Consider the following 16,842-nt stretch of genomic DNA (forward strand, 5'->3'; position numbering starts at 1 on the left):
TCCCCTCTTTTACCAAGAAGTGATACTTTTCCCAGTTTAGGGCGAGATTCGTTTACTCACACCCTTCCAATACTTTCTCTAGATTATGCAAACAAAGATCAAAAGACTCTCAAAATACTGAAAAGTCATACATAAAGATATCTACAAACTCTTCCACCATATCATGGAAGATAGCCATCATGTACCTCTAAAAAGTGACAGAAGCATTGTAAAGACCAAATGGCATACGCTTGAATGAATATGTCCCGTAAGTTCTTATGAAAGTGGTCATTTCCTGGTACTCTAGTGCAATGGTAATATGGTTGTATCCCGAATATCCATCCAAGAGTTAATAGTACTCTTGGCTTGCTAACCTATCGAGTATTTGGTCAATAAATGGCACTGGGTAGTGATCTTTTCTTGTGGCATTATTTAACTTTCTATAATCCATGCAGATACGACAACCAGTCACTGTTCTAGTGGGGATTAACACATTCTTCTCATTCATCACCAAGGTCATTCCCCCTTTCTTTGTACACACTGACTGGGTAGGCTTACCCACTTATTATTAGAGATTGGGTATATTATGCCTGCATCTAGCCACTTGATTATCTCTTTCTTCACCACTTGTTTCATGATAGGGTTCAACCGGCATTGTGGTTGTGCACTAGCTTTATGTCCTTCTTCCATGAAAATCCTATGCATGCACCAAGTGGGGCCGATGCCATAAAGATCAGCCATTTGCCATCCAATTGCCTTCTTGTGCCTTTTTAATACCTTAAGTGTTGTTGTGACCTGCATCTCAAACAAAGACGATGAAAGAATTACAGGTAAAGTATTATTAACTCCAAGAAAAGCATACCTAAGATAGGTTGGAAGTTGATTCAACTCCTAGTTAGGAGCTTCTTCAAGAGATGGCTTAGGTGAAGGACCCAATTCTCTGTTTATTGGTTCCAAAGTTTTTTTCCACATACTAATATTTGGGATGTCAAGCAAACTCGCTAGATCTTTAGCTTCCATGTCACCTTCAATATCTTGACTCATCGAAACTCTTTCTAAAGGGTCTTTTGCTAAAATACATTGAGCAAGCACTTCCTTATCAATGACAGTTATACCAGACAACTCTTCATAGAATGCAGGCAATTTTGATGCTTGATATACATCAAACACCTCAACTTTGTCATGTTCTCTCATAGTCAATCTACCTGCATCCACATCAATAAGTGCACCTCTTGTTGTTAAGAAAGGACTCCCCAAAATAAAGGAACCTCAGGATAAGGCTCAAAATCTAATATAACAAAATCAATAGGAAATATGAGGGATCCTAATTGAACTAGCACATCCTTAAAAATACCATTAGGTCTAGCTACAGAATGATTAGCCAATTGTAAAAAAATGGTGGTTGGTTTTGGTTCTCCCAAGCCTAATTTATTAAGCATAGATCTAGGCATCAAGTTTATACTTGCACCTAGATCACAGAGACCTCTTGCATTACTACACTTACCAATAGTTACCTATACCGTGAAATTACCTGGATCTTTTTGCTTAGATTGTAGCTTTACTTTGCTTAAAATCCTTGAACTACACTTTTCAGTGAGTGTCACTATTTCAAATTCAACTAACTTGCTCTTGTTTGACACAATATCTGTGAGAGGGCTAATATCATCACCAAGAAATGGGATACTAGCCAGTCCCTAACTTGGAAACACCTGATGTACAACAAGCTCTACATTGAGCCTCATATTCAATGGCAAATCTTGTCTGGTTCTTATCTCTTTTGGTGGGATAACTGGCTGGGGGTTGGACCTCTAGCACATTTCACCACTAACAGTTGCAGGTTCAATAATACTCAGGTTTCTACCTTTATGATCAATGGTCAATGGAATGTGGATCTTATCATACAAAAGGCCCCTCCTCAACTTGTGTCTACCATTTTGGCAACCTACATCAACTACCAACCTCTTCAGCAAGATCAACCAAGCTGGAAGCTCACTAGCTTTGGGGAGTTCAGTTGTTCTACTGCATGGGAGCTCATCGGAGCTAAAAGGCCTAAGACTAAGTTCAATTCTTATACCTGGCACAATCTCATTCCCTTCAAATGCTCCTTCCTAGTCTAGAGAGACCTTCGAGGGAAGCTGCCCATCAATGAGAACCTAACCAGATTTGGTCACATTCCCTCTAAGTGTTACTACTGCTATAGGCCTGGCCAAGACACCATTGATCACATCTTTGTTGTAGGATCCTTTGCTACCAATATTTGGAAAGTGTTTTCTGATTCTTTGGGTATCACTAAGGAGTACACACCACTCAAAACTATGTTGATGAGGTGGTGACCTCTAAATACAAGAATCAGGCTTACAAACTAATCTTGCAGGCTACCCCTATCTTTATTTGTTGGAACCTTTGGAAAAATAGATGTGCCTCTAAATATGGTGGGAAATATTCTAATCTTGCTAGAGTCAAGTTCTCTATCTATAAAGATATCCACAACTTGTTCAACACTGCTTTCCCATATAACAATTGGCCAACCAGCTGGAAGGAACTGGTCCTTTGGGTTGATCAGTGTTCCCATGCTATCCAAATCACTCCTGTGAAATGGATAAAACCAGCTGGTCACATGGTGAAATTAAATACTGATGACAGTGCTCTTGATAACCCAGGCAACATTAGTGGAGGAGGCATCCTTAGAAATTCTTATGGTGATCTCATATTTCCCTTTGCTGTCCTCTTAGGTGCAGGTACTAATAATCAAGCTGAGATTAAAGCAGCAATCTTTGGCCTCTCTTGGTGCCTTAACCTTGGTTACTATTAGGTAGAACTAGAGATTGATTCTGAGCTTCTCATCAAGTGGCTGCAACAATAAGCAAAACCTCCTTGGTCCATCAAAGAGTTGCTGGACAATCTGCACAACATCATCAATCAATTCCAGGCCTTCAAATGCAACACACATTTAGGAAGGCCAATTTCACTGCTAATGCATTGTCCAAGCACAACCACAAATGCACTTCTCCTGAGCTGTACTTCATCAAATAGGATCTTCCTAAAGAAACCAAATCCCCTTTATAGTTGGACAAGCTAGGAATGGCTAGCTTCAGAAGAAGAAGGCTCAAGAGAATCAAGAAGCCTCCCTGATCAATATCCCTGTTGTTCTAACTCTATCTTCAACTTGGGTATTACTATGCATAGTTAAAACTACTTTGAAGATTCCATAGTTAGAACCACTGTAAAGGGGAGAGTCTCCCCTATTTATTACTTGCTTAAAATAACAACTTACCACTTGAGGTAAGGAATAGTATAGACTCTTCTATCTCCTTCCTTTTTCTGATTTTGCAAGTTCCTATAACCCATGCTATCAAGGTCACTCTTCAGCCAGGTGCACCCTTAGAGTACTTGCTCCTTTCTTCACCATTGTAGGTACATGGCAGGTCTACAGCAACTACAACATAGGCCACAGCTGTAATATTTAAGCCTCTGGTGGAGGTTTTCCATCAGTACCCCAGGACTGCAACACCTTTTAAAGCACTGCTACCCCAACACACATGCATGGCAGCAAACTTTGATGATCCAACTGTCTCTTCAACTTGACTATCTCTATTTTTTATAGTTATAGTTCCTTTGAAGACACTTATTAGCATCAATGTAAAAGGGAGAGTCTCCCTTGTTTTGCTTTTATTGAGTGTACTTTGTTGTGCAGCTACAAGTTTCATCTTCCACTCTTGGTCCAACCTTAGGAAGACCTTCTACTATGATTTCCCCTCTTATGCAGGTACAAAGAGTAATAGCTCTCTTAAGAGCTGGTACACTCTACCAGCTCTAGCTGAGACCAAGCTACTGTAGGGCATGCTGTGCTGGTTGATAGCTTCAGGGCTGAGCTACATCATGAGGCCATCACAAGGAATTTCTCTCATCCTGCAACTGCTGAGCAACACCTTCATACAACAATTTAAGCTGCAATTAACTGCAACCATTTACTTGCTCTCCTCAGACCAGTAGAGCTGCAGGGCTGTGATTTGCCACCTGGTTTATCTTATTGTGCAGGAATGATCTTTGGTCTTCTTGCAGGTACACAGCTCTACTGAGCTGAAACAAGTGCAACCATGCACCAGCACAACTCAGAATAGCAGCCCATCAATGCTGGCAAAGTGGAGACACAATTATAGAGCTGCATCCCCCCCTTTATTGTTGGTTGCATCTTGTGCAGGAACACCAGTGCCTCATCATCCACCTCCTTCTTTGCACCTACAGAGCTGCAATACACTGCAAACCTGTATCCTTTTCTTGTTTACCTTACTTTTGCAGGATGTTACAGCTTGTACAAGCATGATACTCTAAGCAGCTGTGACACTCCTAATACTCCTTGGAGCCTCTTATTTGTATATTTGTTTCTTGGTCACTTGTTTTGTGCAGGTTCTCTTTGGATCTTCCCTAAGGGGTGTAATTAGATAGGATTCTACATATGGCCTTTATGTTGAAGCACTCTCAGCTTACCAGTTACATCTTCCAACAACAACAGCCTCCAACAACAACTTCATCAACCTGCAGCACACAAGGAGCAACTACAAATCAATAGTACTAGTTACAGCAGCTTGCAGAATTGTTTCTTTATGTGTTGTTTTGTTTTTTTTGTCTGTGCAGGTACTCTAAGGAGTTGATCCTGAGCACAATGAAGGGACTTCTTCTGTGGGTAACTTATAACAACAAGCAACCTAACCTCTTCAGCTATGGAAGCAACAAGGGGCTGCATACAGATCTGTAGTAGCCTATACAACTCCTACATTTGTTTGTTTCTTTGTCACTTGTTTGTGCAGATTCACAGAGATTCAAACGAAAGGAGAGAGCAACCTGGCATGCAGGGACCTCACTAAACACTCCAACCAAACACTCCATCCAGGCTAAATACCATGCTGCAATAACCTGCAGCAGCCTTCTTGCACTCCAAGCTTCTTGGAACTCCTTGCTTGCTTATTTGTTTTTGTGCAGGCACCTTAGGATCTCCCCTACTAGCTGTGTTGCTTACAACCACAGTAGCACTGGATCCCCCTAATGTGCAAGGCACCATCAGATAAGACTCCAAGGAGTTGCTCAAGCTAGAGCTTAACCACATATAAATTGCAACATATAACATGTCAGCACCATATTTTCCTCAATAATAACTCTAAGGCTGCTGATTGATACAGCTCTAAATACTTCCTCTCCTTTCATCCTTCTTAGCTGCTATACTCATTATCTTGATTTTTATGCAACCTTCATTTGGGACTAACTTGGTATGATAAGACTAAAGAGGACAAAGATGAAAAGAACTTTCTCATCCCATACGAAATAAAAGTCTCATATACTTGTTCTTCTTCAATTTAGCTATGTATGATACGTAGCATAGTTGAGTAGTACTAGTGTAGGTTTCTTATTTTTTTCTCATGGAAGAGGAGAGTCTCCCTCGTTTATGTTTTCTTAGTCGACTTATATCGGGAGGAGTCCTCTCATAGGTCTATTGTTTTCTAGTTTATAGAAAGCCTTTTTTGTATCGGGGATGAGTCAGCCGACCTTAGTAGGTTAGCCGACTTATAAACCTACTTAGAAGCGGAGGTAAGGTTTATGTCCCCCTCCTTGTACTTTTGTATTTGTCATTTATGATAAGGCTTAGGGGTGCTACTCAACCCTTAACTATGCACGAGAGGTGGGAGCCTCGTGTAGGGTCTGTTCCCATAAAAAAAATGGCATATTTAGGAATACCTTGGAACACATCAATCAAAGGCAAGTTAATTTGTACCTGTTTAAGCATATCTATGAATTTTTCAAAACATTCCTCCTCCTTCTAGTTTTTAATTTTTTTTGGGAATGGGGGAGGTGGTTTTGTCTTTAGTTCTTGCTCCTTCTATGGTAAGCTACACTCACTAGCTTCAACCTCAACAACTTTACCTTTACCTTCACTACCTTGCTTTGTGGTGCTCGCTCAGCTAGTGTTCGTCCACTTCGTGTCCTCATAATATTTACCTGCTTGGGGTTTGGATCAGTATTACCTAGTAAAATACCTTGTGGGAGAGAATTATGAGTCCTTGATAGCTGTCCCACCTGTTTCTCTAAATTTTGAGTAGTGATTTGATACTGGCGAACATCTGTAGCTAGCTTAGCTTGGTTAGCCATAAGATTTTTAAGCACGTCCTCCATGCTCATGTTACCTGCACTACTTGATTGCTGGCTACTCTGGCCTTGCTGATTGCAATGTTTGGTTCCAACCATTCAATAAAGGTATGGACCAATACCTTGTTAGCTTGGTGATGATGAGGAAATCTAATCAGTAGAGATTTGAAGCTATCCGAGGCTTGGTATAAATTTTCACCTGACTTTTGTTTAAAGCTTAGAATCTCAGCTCTTAGCTTTGTTGTCTTTCCTGAAGGAAAGAACCTAATTAAGAATTTGTGGTCCAAATCATTCCATGAGTTATAGAATTGGGTGGTTTTGACTTCAACCACCTTCTAGCCTCCCCCAATAGAGAGAAAGGAAATAAGGTCAACCTCATCTAATTAGGAGACACTCCAGTTAGTATGTAAGTGTTGCTAATTTCTAGAAAGTTGTGAATGTGTACTTGGGGATCTTCATGAGGGAACCTCGTGAACTATCCACTAGTGTGCAATAGATACACTATGTTTTGTTTTGGTTCAAATTTTCCTCGAGCTGGCGATTTCTAAATGTTTGAGAGGACATTTGTCGTGAGTGGGACTGCCAAATCACGTACTATCTTAGCTGCCATTTCCATAGGGACCTCTACAGGCACTTTATTAGTATCACCAAGATTTACTTGTGGTACTAGATATAGAGCAATTGTTCTCCTTCTTTGCTGATGTAGAAATCTCTCAGGCTCAGCTAGTGGGTCCATAATATTTCCACTTCTATCTAGTGTGCCTTTGTGAATTCCCCTTTAAAAAATCACAGCTAAGATCAAGTTGATAACACTGGCACAAACAACTAAGAAACATTGAAAATAAACAATTGCCAAATTTAAAATCCTAGGGAACAACACTAAAAACTTGTTTCCACCCGAGCACATGCAAGTGTACGTAGTCTTACAAGTAATAAAGTGGCTCCTTTCAGAAATGGATTGTTGAACCCAAAGGACTTTGATTAGGCATGAGTAATATTTCCAATTGACTAAATTATTTGCGTGTGTTGCAAAAAGGTTGATTTAAATTATATTGTCTACTAAGTTATTGAAACTACAATTAAGAAACAGTTCAGAAATTTAATTAGTTGTGATAAAATGAGTAAGTAATTCCATGGTTGTAGCACTTGTAGATTTTACGTCTAACACTCTTCACTTTGACATTTCATGGGTCTTTCAATTACTGATTTACAGGGTTGATTTTACAATCATGGTCTCCTGGCCTCTTTTTTCCTACCTCTGTTGATAACCTAACTACATCATTGAGCGGGGATAAGAATGAACCAACACAAATGCATTAATTCTATCATCCTCTATATTAACATAGTATGGTATATAGGTATGTGTCACGGGCATCCTACACATGAATCATCCTAGGAAATTCTAGAATAAACATACTCCTTATATTCTAGTGTTCTATCTCTTTTTTGTCTTTCGAGTTTCAGAATGACAACTAATGTATTTAAATGGCGATCAAGCATTATAATAGTATAAACAAGAATATAAGAATAATTATATGAAAGACACCATTTTCAACCAAAGTAAACAATATTAAAACCTTCATCTTATGGCTATAACCCTAAAACAAGGGATTCTAGCCACTCATAATGTTTGAAAGAATCCAAAACATAATTAATAGCACAAAGAATCAACTTACAAATGAAAGAGAAGAAGAAATAAGACCCTAGGAGAGTTCTCCTTTCGTCTTCCTTCATCAAAACCTTAATTAAAAACTAAATATTTTAAAATAGAAAATAGGTGGACTATTTATAGCCTGGAAAATGCGAAGTTGCAATCCCCGTAGAAAACTCCGCGATGCAGAAGTGTTTCTACATAGTGCAATTTTTCATTTTCTTCTTTGGAAGAATTTGTGCTATCCAAAACCGGGTGTGTGATGCAGACCTGGCGCGTACCACACTATTATATCAAGTAAATTCCAAGTGTTGGAATTTAGTTACTAAAAATTAGTAAGCGACACAGATACAGTCAAGTGTAGTGCATTTCCTTCACGTTTATTCCCAACTTATCTTTTAAGCTCCACTTTCAATCCAATCCTCTTCTGAATGTTCCTTCTTCCATATTTAGCCCTGAAAGTGTCTAATCATGTTTGGTAGATATAGTCATACATAAGTATTCTAAAAATAAAGTAAACTATAAGAATTTGATCTCAAACTCTACTATGAACATGGGTTATTTTGTCTATTGGATGCATAAATGCACCCAAGATCAGTTACAACATAAGAAAAAATATAAGAATTCTTATATCTCATAAGTAAAATACCTCATATACTCAAATGCAGGACTAAAACTCTAAGGGAATAAATAGGTGGGATATTTAGGTTTCATGTCCTCTTCAACTTCCCATGTCAGCTCCTCAATAATTCGGCTCTACCGAAACACTTTCCCAGAAGTTATATCTTTATTTCTCAATCTTCTTATTTGACAATATACTATGGCAATAGGGAATTATTCATAATATAGCTCCTCTAATATCTGAACATGTTTTGTTGGCGCTATAGCTGTTGGATTTCCAATATACTTTCGTAACATAGAAACATGAATAATAGAGTGTACTGCTTCTACCTATAGAGGTAACTTTAGATCATAGGCAACTCGGCCTATCCGTTGCTAGATTTGGCAAGGGACAACCTACCTAGGGCTCAACTTGGCCTTTTTCCCCCTATACCTCATAACACCCTTCATATGTGAAACATTCAAAAAGGACCCAACTACCAATATCAGACTTTTGTCTCGCCACCTAACATTCACATATAATTTCTAATAGCTCTTAGCTGTCAACAACTATCATCTAATTAACTTAACTTATTCCATGGCCTACTATAGTAAGTCTGGTCCAAACTATCCTGATTTTCCATCCTCAAACCAACCAAAAGGGGATCTATAGTTTCTTCGATATAAAGCCTCATATGGTGCCATACCAATGTTGCAATGATAACTATTATTATAAGCAAACTTGATAAGTGGCAGGTGATCATTCCAATTTCCTTCGAAATCTAGCATACACACCCACGATATATCCTCGAGTGTCTTGATCATACGCTCAGCTCGGCCGCTAGTCTAAGGATGAAATATTATAGTAATGTTACTTGTATCCCCAAACCATTCTGGGAGGATTTCCAAAAGTGTGTTGTAAATTGTTCAATTCTGCCTGAAATAATCGATATAGGGACACCATTCAATCTAAAATTCTCTCCAATATATAGCCCTTTATAATTTTCAACTGAAAATGTGGTCCTGACCTATAAGAAATGGGCTGATGAATTAGCCCATCAATAATCACCCAAATTGAATCAAATTCCATCGCGAGCAAGGCAAACCTATAAAAAAGTCCATATTTATTACCTTCCACTTCCACAGGGGAATGGATATCTCCTAAGTCATCCCACTATGTTTCTAATGTTCGACCTTCACCTACTAAAAATTAGGACACTGTGATACAAACTCACCAATATATTTCTTCATCCCAGGCCACTAGTAAATCTTTTTAATAATATGATAAATCTTTGTAGAACCTGGGTGAATAGAATATCAAGAATAATATGTTTCTCTCATAATCTGTTGTCAAAGACCTACCACATCTGGAACACACAATCGATATCCATAGCTAAGGATTCCATCTTCTACTATACTTAAAAATCTAAAGACTCGTGTTGCTGAGCCTTGTCCCTAATTTGCTCGAAGCTAGGATCCTGTTGTTGTCATGCCTTTATATCTACAAACAGAGATGATATGGCTGAGTCCCAAATTGTGACTCCATCATCAGAATCGAGCGACCTAACCCTCAAGTTATCTAGATGATGAAGCTCCTCGGATATCTCCTTCTTCCCCACTCCCAAATACGATAAGCTACCCATCTTAGGGCATACACTACTACATTTTCCTTCCCTATATGGTATAAGATTCCCAGTCATAATTTTTCTGCAACTTAAGCCATCGGTGCTGTTGTAGATTCAATTTATTTTTTATGAAAATATAATTGAGGCTTTTATGATCTGTGTAAATATCAACATGCACGCTATCTAAGTAATGCCCCCATATCTTCAAGGCATGAATAACTATAACCAACTCTAAATCATGGGTTGGGTAGTTTTTCTTGTGTTACATTAGATGTCTAGATGCATAAACAATTACCTTATCATGTTGCATCAGAGGACAACCCAATCCGATGCCTGAAGCATCATAATATACCGTATATACCTCTGGACCCTCTGGCAAGGTCAAAACTGGGTTGAATTCAATCTATCTTTCAACTTTGTTCATATGCCACGGTCCACTAAAACTTATTTGAATTTTTAGTTAGCTTAGTCAAAGGTGATGAAAGCAAAAAGAATCCCTTTACGAACCTTCTATAATAGACTGCTAACCCTAGAAAGATATGAACTTCTATTGTACAATATGTCCCAAGAAGGCCACAAAATTCATCAGGACTCACACTTCAAAAGCTTAGCATTTAATTTCTGACCTCAAAGTACCTGAAGTACTGCTCGAAGATGGACTCACCATTATGAATAAATACCCACTGCCTAGGATTGATGATTTATTTGACCAGTTAAAAGGTGCTAGTTTATTCTCAAAAATTGACTTAAGGTCTGGGTATTACCAACTGTGGGTAAGGGAACCATGATGTCCCTAAAACTGCCTTAGGACTCGGTATGGCCATTATATTTAGAGGTACATCATGTTCCCTTACCCGCAGTTGGTATTCCCAGACCTTAAAGTCAATTTTTGAGAACAAACTAGCACCTTTTAACTGGTCAAATAAATCATCAATCCTAGGCAGTGGGTATTTATTCATAATGGTTACCTTTTAACGTGTCACTCTCCAAAAAGGTTATTTACATGTGTAAAGATGACTAATCTTTACTTTGGACTTCATTTTACAACCAGAAAATGTGAGAGAGAGGGAGAAAAAAACGTGAAGAACAAGAGAAAGAGAGCTACGGATTTGGCTCAATTAAAGGTAAGGTTTCGGATTTCGCTCCATGAATTAATTATTTAAGATATTCTACGGTTATATAGAGGTGTTTATTAATGTAAAATTTTATTTTGGGGCAGCAAGTAAGAGATACAAACAGTTCATTAATTTTCAGCATGTTCAGAGAACTTTCGAGATAAGTTTTAGCATGTTTTAGCAAGGTATGGCTTGGTTCTTGTTATACCCGGTACCTTTGTTCTCTGAAACATCTTTTTAAGCTTCTTGAAAGTTATACCGTGACCCATATCATCTATAACGTGATCAAATAACTCTAAGAAAGGGAGGACGTGACGCCCTTTAAGAGTGAAGGTTGGAAATAGGTCTATAAGGATTTGAAACGAGTTGGAGTCCAAGTAATGAGTCATAGGACTCGACTTACTTGCGTAAGCTATCAACTTGGATATTTTATGTACTTAAGCTATTGGAGTACGTATTGAAATTACGTAGCAAGGAATAGATAGGCTCTTAAAGTAAGATGTGATTACGAACCCACAAAAATAAAGCAAGCAAATGATAAGTAGGTGACAAGTAGGTGACAGCATATGATTGGTTGTATGGCGTGAGGTGGTACCCTAGGGGTCTGCCATGTGTCACCCCTAGGGGATTCCACATTTCACATCCTAGGTAAGGCTATATATACTTAGTCTTATGACTAAGCCTTCATTTTCCAACCTTTTTACACTTAGAAAAAAGATGAGAAACATTGAGGAAGAGAGAAAAGAGCTACGGCAGCCATGGCTTTGAGGTAAGGCCTCCATTTTCAATCCATGAATTAATTATTTAAGGTATCCTATGGTGATATAGCTGTATTTAACAACATAAAATTTATCATTAGGAAAAAGAGGAGGTTTTTGTTCTTGTTAACAGACCCGTTTTTGAATGATACTACTGTTAGTAAAATGAGTATAACTCCTTGTGTAAGTCTTTGTTTCAAGTGAATCAAGATGTTTTGGAAACATACTTCATAGGGATATAACTTTTATTTATCCTCTAAAACCCAATTTTTCTTTTCTCGTATCGAAAAAGGGTGGTGAAGCATAGGGGAGCTGCTGCCCAGATTTCGTTTAAATAATTCTACAAGGACTGCTGTTGGTATTTTGGGCATATCGTTTTGTACAAAACCTTTATAGGGGTGATTCGAAATTTTATACGACCCTAATACACATTTCTATAACTTTCATTAAGGACACAAATCCTGTTTCCCTCAATTACCCCTTCGAAACTAAGCGACAATACAAGACATTAGGCTTTCCAAAATTCACGTTTTGATAATTTTGGTGAGTTTGATGAGTTTAGGTTAAGGTAAGGATTTTACTTTCAATTTGGAGTTATGGTGTGGTTATGAATTATATTATACATTGTGTAAGTGGCTGGAAATAGGTAAATTCCATAAATATGCTTGACATTCGAAACAAACCAAATTGGAGTTGCTATAGTTAAATTGTAGTCGAAGCAAGGTGTTGTGCTTGTGGTGTATGGTTGCAGGTGCGTGGTGATGTGTTGCAGGGCGTAAAATTGTTCTAAAATAGGTGGGGAAGCTTCTGGTTGAATCCACACGACCCTTCGCTTCGTACGGTTAAAGGTTTTACGAACTAGAAACTAAAAACCCTATTTTGATATCGTAGCTTTGAGCGAGGCGCTTGGAGTTTGTATTATGTAATGTTGAAGTGAATTTCTTGTATATATGCTGAAAGTTGCTGTTGTTGGTTGTCTATATTGCTTAGGTATGTAATTGGAAATTCGGATAGGGCATGTTATAGGGGAGGTGCTGCCCGATTTCCGTTAACTTTCTAGCTATCTAAAGAACTAGTCGAGGAAACAAGCGAGGAAATGAGTTCTATGAATACTCATGTATAACTTAAGACGCTGAAAAGTCTAGGGTTTTTGATATTCATATTGCTTTCGTGTTAAATAGGTTCAGAGGACGATGAGGAGAACGCGATAAAGATTAATCCGTAAGAGGTATGTAAAGCCTATCTTTTATTTCTTTTGGGCATGTCTTAGATTTAAGTGACAAATGATATGTGTATGAAGCTTGGGGTAACTCTATTCATGAGCTCTGAACATGATTCATGATTCATAATTCGTGCTCACTTCTAAATGTTAAGACTCTTAAAGTATTTAAGCTCCCATCCTTCAAGTCTTTTATATGCTGAAAAGTAGTGTATGTAAAGCTTAACTCCTCTTTTCTTGTGGCATGTCTTAGCCATGAGTGGTTGGTATGTGTGATGTGGAGTTAATTCCATTCTTAGAACCCCGAGCATGACTCGTTAATCTTAGTCACTTCTTGATATTAGAACTCCCGCGATGGTTGAGTTATGGTCTTGTAAGCCTTCAATGTGATAAAAAGTAATACACGTAAAGCCTATCTCTTCCTTTTCTTGAAATAGCTTAATGTAAGTGAAACGATGTATGATATGAGTTAGAGACAATTCCATTTACAGGTTCTGGATGTGACTCATGACTTTGACTCACTTTTAAATGATAAGGACCATGAAGTAGTTGAACTACGACCCTTGAGCCTTCTATATGCTGAATAATGATTGGGGGTGTAAGCTCCTATACCTAGAGATTCTTTGACACACCTTATGATGATATTCGGGAAATGTTTGTTATGCTACCAAGTTTTATGTGCACGTATATGCATTATTATATTATATAGGGATCGGGCCGGATATTCCTCGGCACTAACATGTTATGTATAGGGATCGGGTTGTACGTTCCTCGGTACTAACCTGTTATGTATAGGGATAGGGCGATACATTCCTCAGAACTAACCTGTTATATATATGGATCGGGCCGAATGCTCATCGATACTAACTTGATATATATGGATCGAGTTGTACGTTCCACAACGCTAATAATATGCATATGCCTATCATGATAAATGATTATTTGTAATACTGAGTCCCCGAGCGGGCCGAATACAGTACATGATACTGGTAGACAGGAATTTATTTTATGAGGTGCAGGTACAGTACCCTACTTAATGCTATACTTGATTTTCTGCATCCCTATTTCAGTTGTTATCTCAGTTATGTTATGCTTATATACTCAGTACATATGTCGTACTGACCCTCCTTTTTCGGGGGGGGGCTGCGTTTTATGCCTATAGGTACATACACATGTTTTGGGAGTCCGCCAGCTTATGATTCCACTCAGCCAGTTTGGAAGAATCTTCATTGATTTGGAGCCAAGTTGTAGTACCAAACCTCCTATGTATATATTTATTTATTTAGGAGTACAGCGGGGGCCCTGTCCCGCCATATATTACTAGTAATATTCTTAGAGGTCTGTAGACATATATGTGGGTTATACGTGTAAGTTCTATTCAGTTGTGTCTATATAGTGTATTATAAATATTAAGATACTATGGCAGCCTTGTCGGCTGGCATGCCCTTTCATGATAAATACAAATGAAAGAGGCAACAGGTATGAAAATTCTATGAACCACTGGGGTTCTTATGTATAGTTCTTATATTGATCATTACATCCGCTAGATATGTATATGGGGGCCCAGGTCGGACCTCAGTCATGGCCCATGGGGTTGGGTCCTTACAGAAGTGGTATCAGAGCAGTTCATCCTTGGAGTGTCTACAGACCATATCTAGTAGAGTCTTGATTATCGATGTGTTGCGCGCCACATCTATAAACAGGAGGCTACATGATATTTAAGATGTTTCTTTTCTTTCATATCTAAGGTCGTGTGATAGAGCCGAGTCATAAAAAGTGGAATTCCTTATACTAACCTTTGATTTCAGATGAAGGACAACATCAATAGAAGAAAATGACTGACGATATAGGAAGTTACAAAGCACACGGGTAAGCCAAGGCACGAGAGAGTTGTGCCAAGTAAGCTATGGGAATATGATTTATATATAAAGTCAGAAATTGAAAGGAAAAAGTAGATAAAGTTGAAAATTGAAAGGAAAAGTAGACGGAAAGACTAACAGGCGTAGTTCGAGTTGGACATGTGAGGTAAGTCCATTATTTTATACTATTATTGATATTGGGCGCCCTGTGAGGCTGCAATATGATGTGATATGATACGTATATATGTATCTTTATACGTGCTGTCCCTATGAGGTACTGTTGGTATTTTCTGCATGCATGTTTGAGATAGTAAGAAATACAGAGGAAACTCTGTCCAAATTTTCCAAGAAATAGAAAGAGAATGGGATACAGGGCTATAGTATGTCTTGAAAGGTCGTGTGCACAATAATGATGAAATTTAGATAAACCACAAGTATGGCTGACCTCGAGAAATAAATTAATTGCCTAATTGATGGCAATAGAAATTAAGAGGTCGATATTGATATGGTAAACCGAAGATGGAAAAGACTTGTGACCCTAAGAAGATGATTTAAGGAAGACTGATAGATCTGGATAGAATGATATATTAAGGTACCGACTAAATTGATATTGTGATATATACGTAACAAAAAAAGGAAAGGACAAGAAATCTCCTCTATAGTGAAATAGGAGGAAACTTGAGGGTAAGTAAGAGAAGCGAAAGCAAGTGTGACAAACTAGACCGTGAGTGCATGCCGGTATAGTGAAATATGTGAAGCAGAATAAGTTAAGTGAAAGACAGAAAGGCAAATAGTGAATGAATAAGAAAGACTTATACAGATTTATAGGGAATGTTCAGAATAAAAGTTCAAGTGGTATCCACTAGAATAAAGCTAGTATTATGATGAAGCTTGAAACACGGATCATCAAAGTATAAGTGCTCCCGAGTGGAGAATTTGAACCAATTATGAGCACGAGTAATTACTGATTGGGATGAATGGAATGTGACTTTGAATACACTACTACATTAAGGATATTACTCGAGTACTAGTGTTCAAGACTGGAATTGGTACTATAAATTGAGGGTTCTATGCACCTCATGATGGTATTAAGGTTTCGTACATGGGTAACCCAAAGTATATGGGATGTAAAGGAAGATATGAAATAACGCAGTATACTAAATAGATTAGAAAGGACTCCTATGCATTTAGAAAGTTAGAAATAAATAGACAATGATATGGATACACCCTAAAGGGGGGAAGTGGACAAGAGAAATACAAGCATAAGAGAAAATCAACTGGCGCTATCATATGTAAATAGGAACGCTTAAAATTCAAACAAGACCCCACAAGGGATGGATGCGATCATACCAGTACTAAGGCACCGTATCCCATCGGAACTCCAAAGTTAAGCATGCTTGGGCGAGAGTAGTACTATGATGGGTAACCCTCTGGGAAGCTCTATGCGGCTGTGATATGAGATGATATAGATGTATGTATACGTTGGCCTTGCATGACATTGTTGGTATAAAGAAGTATTGTGGATATGTGACTCCACCATGAAAGATGATAAGACCCTTTGACATAGGGGATGTAGCTTTGCAAAACAACTGATGCAACTTAAGAATGGCGGTATGCCAAGAGTAAAACCAGGTGATTACTCAATAAACGAAGTCGGTAGTAGCCATGTAACTGCTATATTCGAATACATTAAGGGAAGGTATAAGATTGTTTTAAGCAAAACCTTTAAGGTACAACCAGTACTAAGGACAAAAGCTATGGTGGAGCCCTAACATCGGATGAAGGAAGTAAGAAATGATATAGGTTTACGTACAGACTAGTATGGCAATGCTAAGGCATCTTCCGAGCCACTTTAAGCTACTACACATGTTCGTGTAAAGGGTACAATATGATGTGTT

General features: G+C 38.3%; 1 non-coding gene and 1 pseudogene across 1 annotated transcript; both read left to right on the forward strand.

Moving 5' to 3' along the window:
* The first annotated feature begins 6,249 nt into the window (after positions 1-6,249).
* LOC129888142 (small nucleolar RNA R71) lies at positions 6,250-6,356 on the forward strand. Its single transcript, XR_008766567.1, has one exon. It is a non-coding gene; the product is annotated as a small nucleolar RNA R71 (small nucleolar RNA).
* A 9,924-nt stretch (positions 6,357-16,280) lies between these two features.
* On the forward strand, positions 16,281-16,401 carry LOC129888137 (5S ribosomal RNA; annotated as a pseudogene).
* Positions 16,402-16,842: the final 441 nt, after the last annotated feature.

Source organism: Solanum dulcamara, chromosome 4 (assembly GCF_947179165.1).
Source record: "Solanum dulcamara chromosome 4, daSolDulc1.2, whole genome shotgun sequence".
NCBI classification, from domain to species: domain Eukaryota; kingdom Viridiplantae; phylum Streptophyta; class Magnoliopsida; order Solanales; family Solanaceae; genus Solanum; species Solanum dulcamara.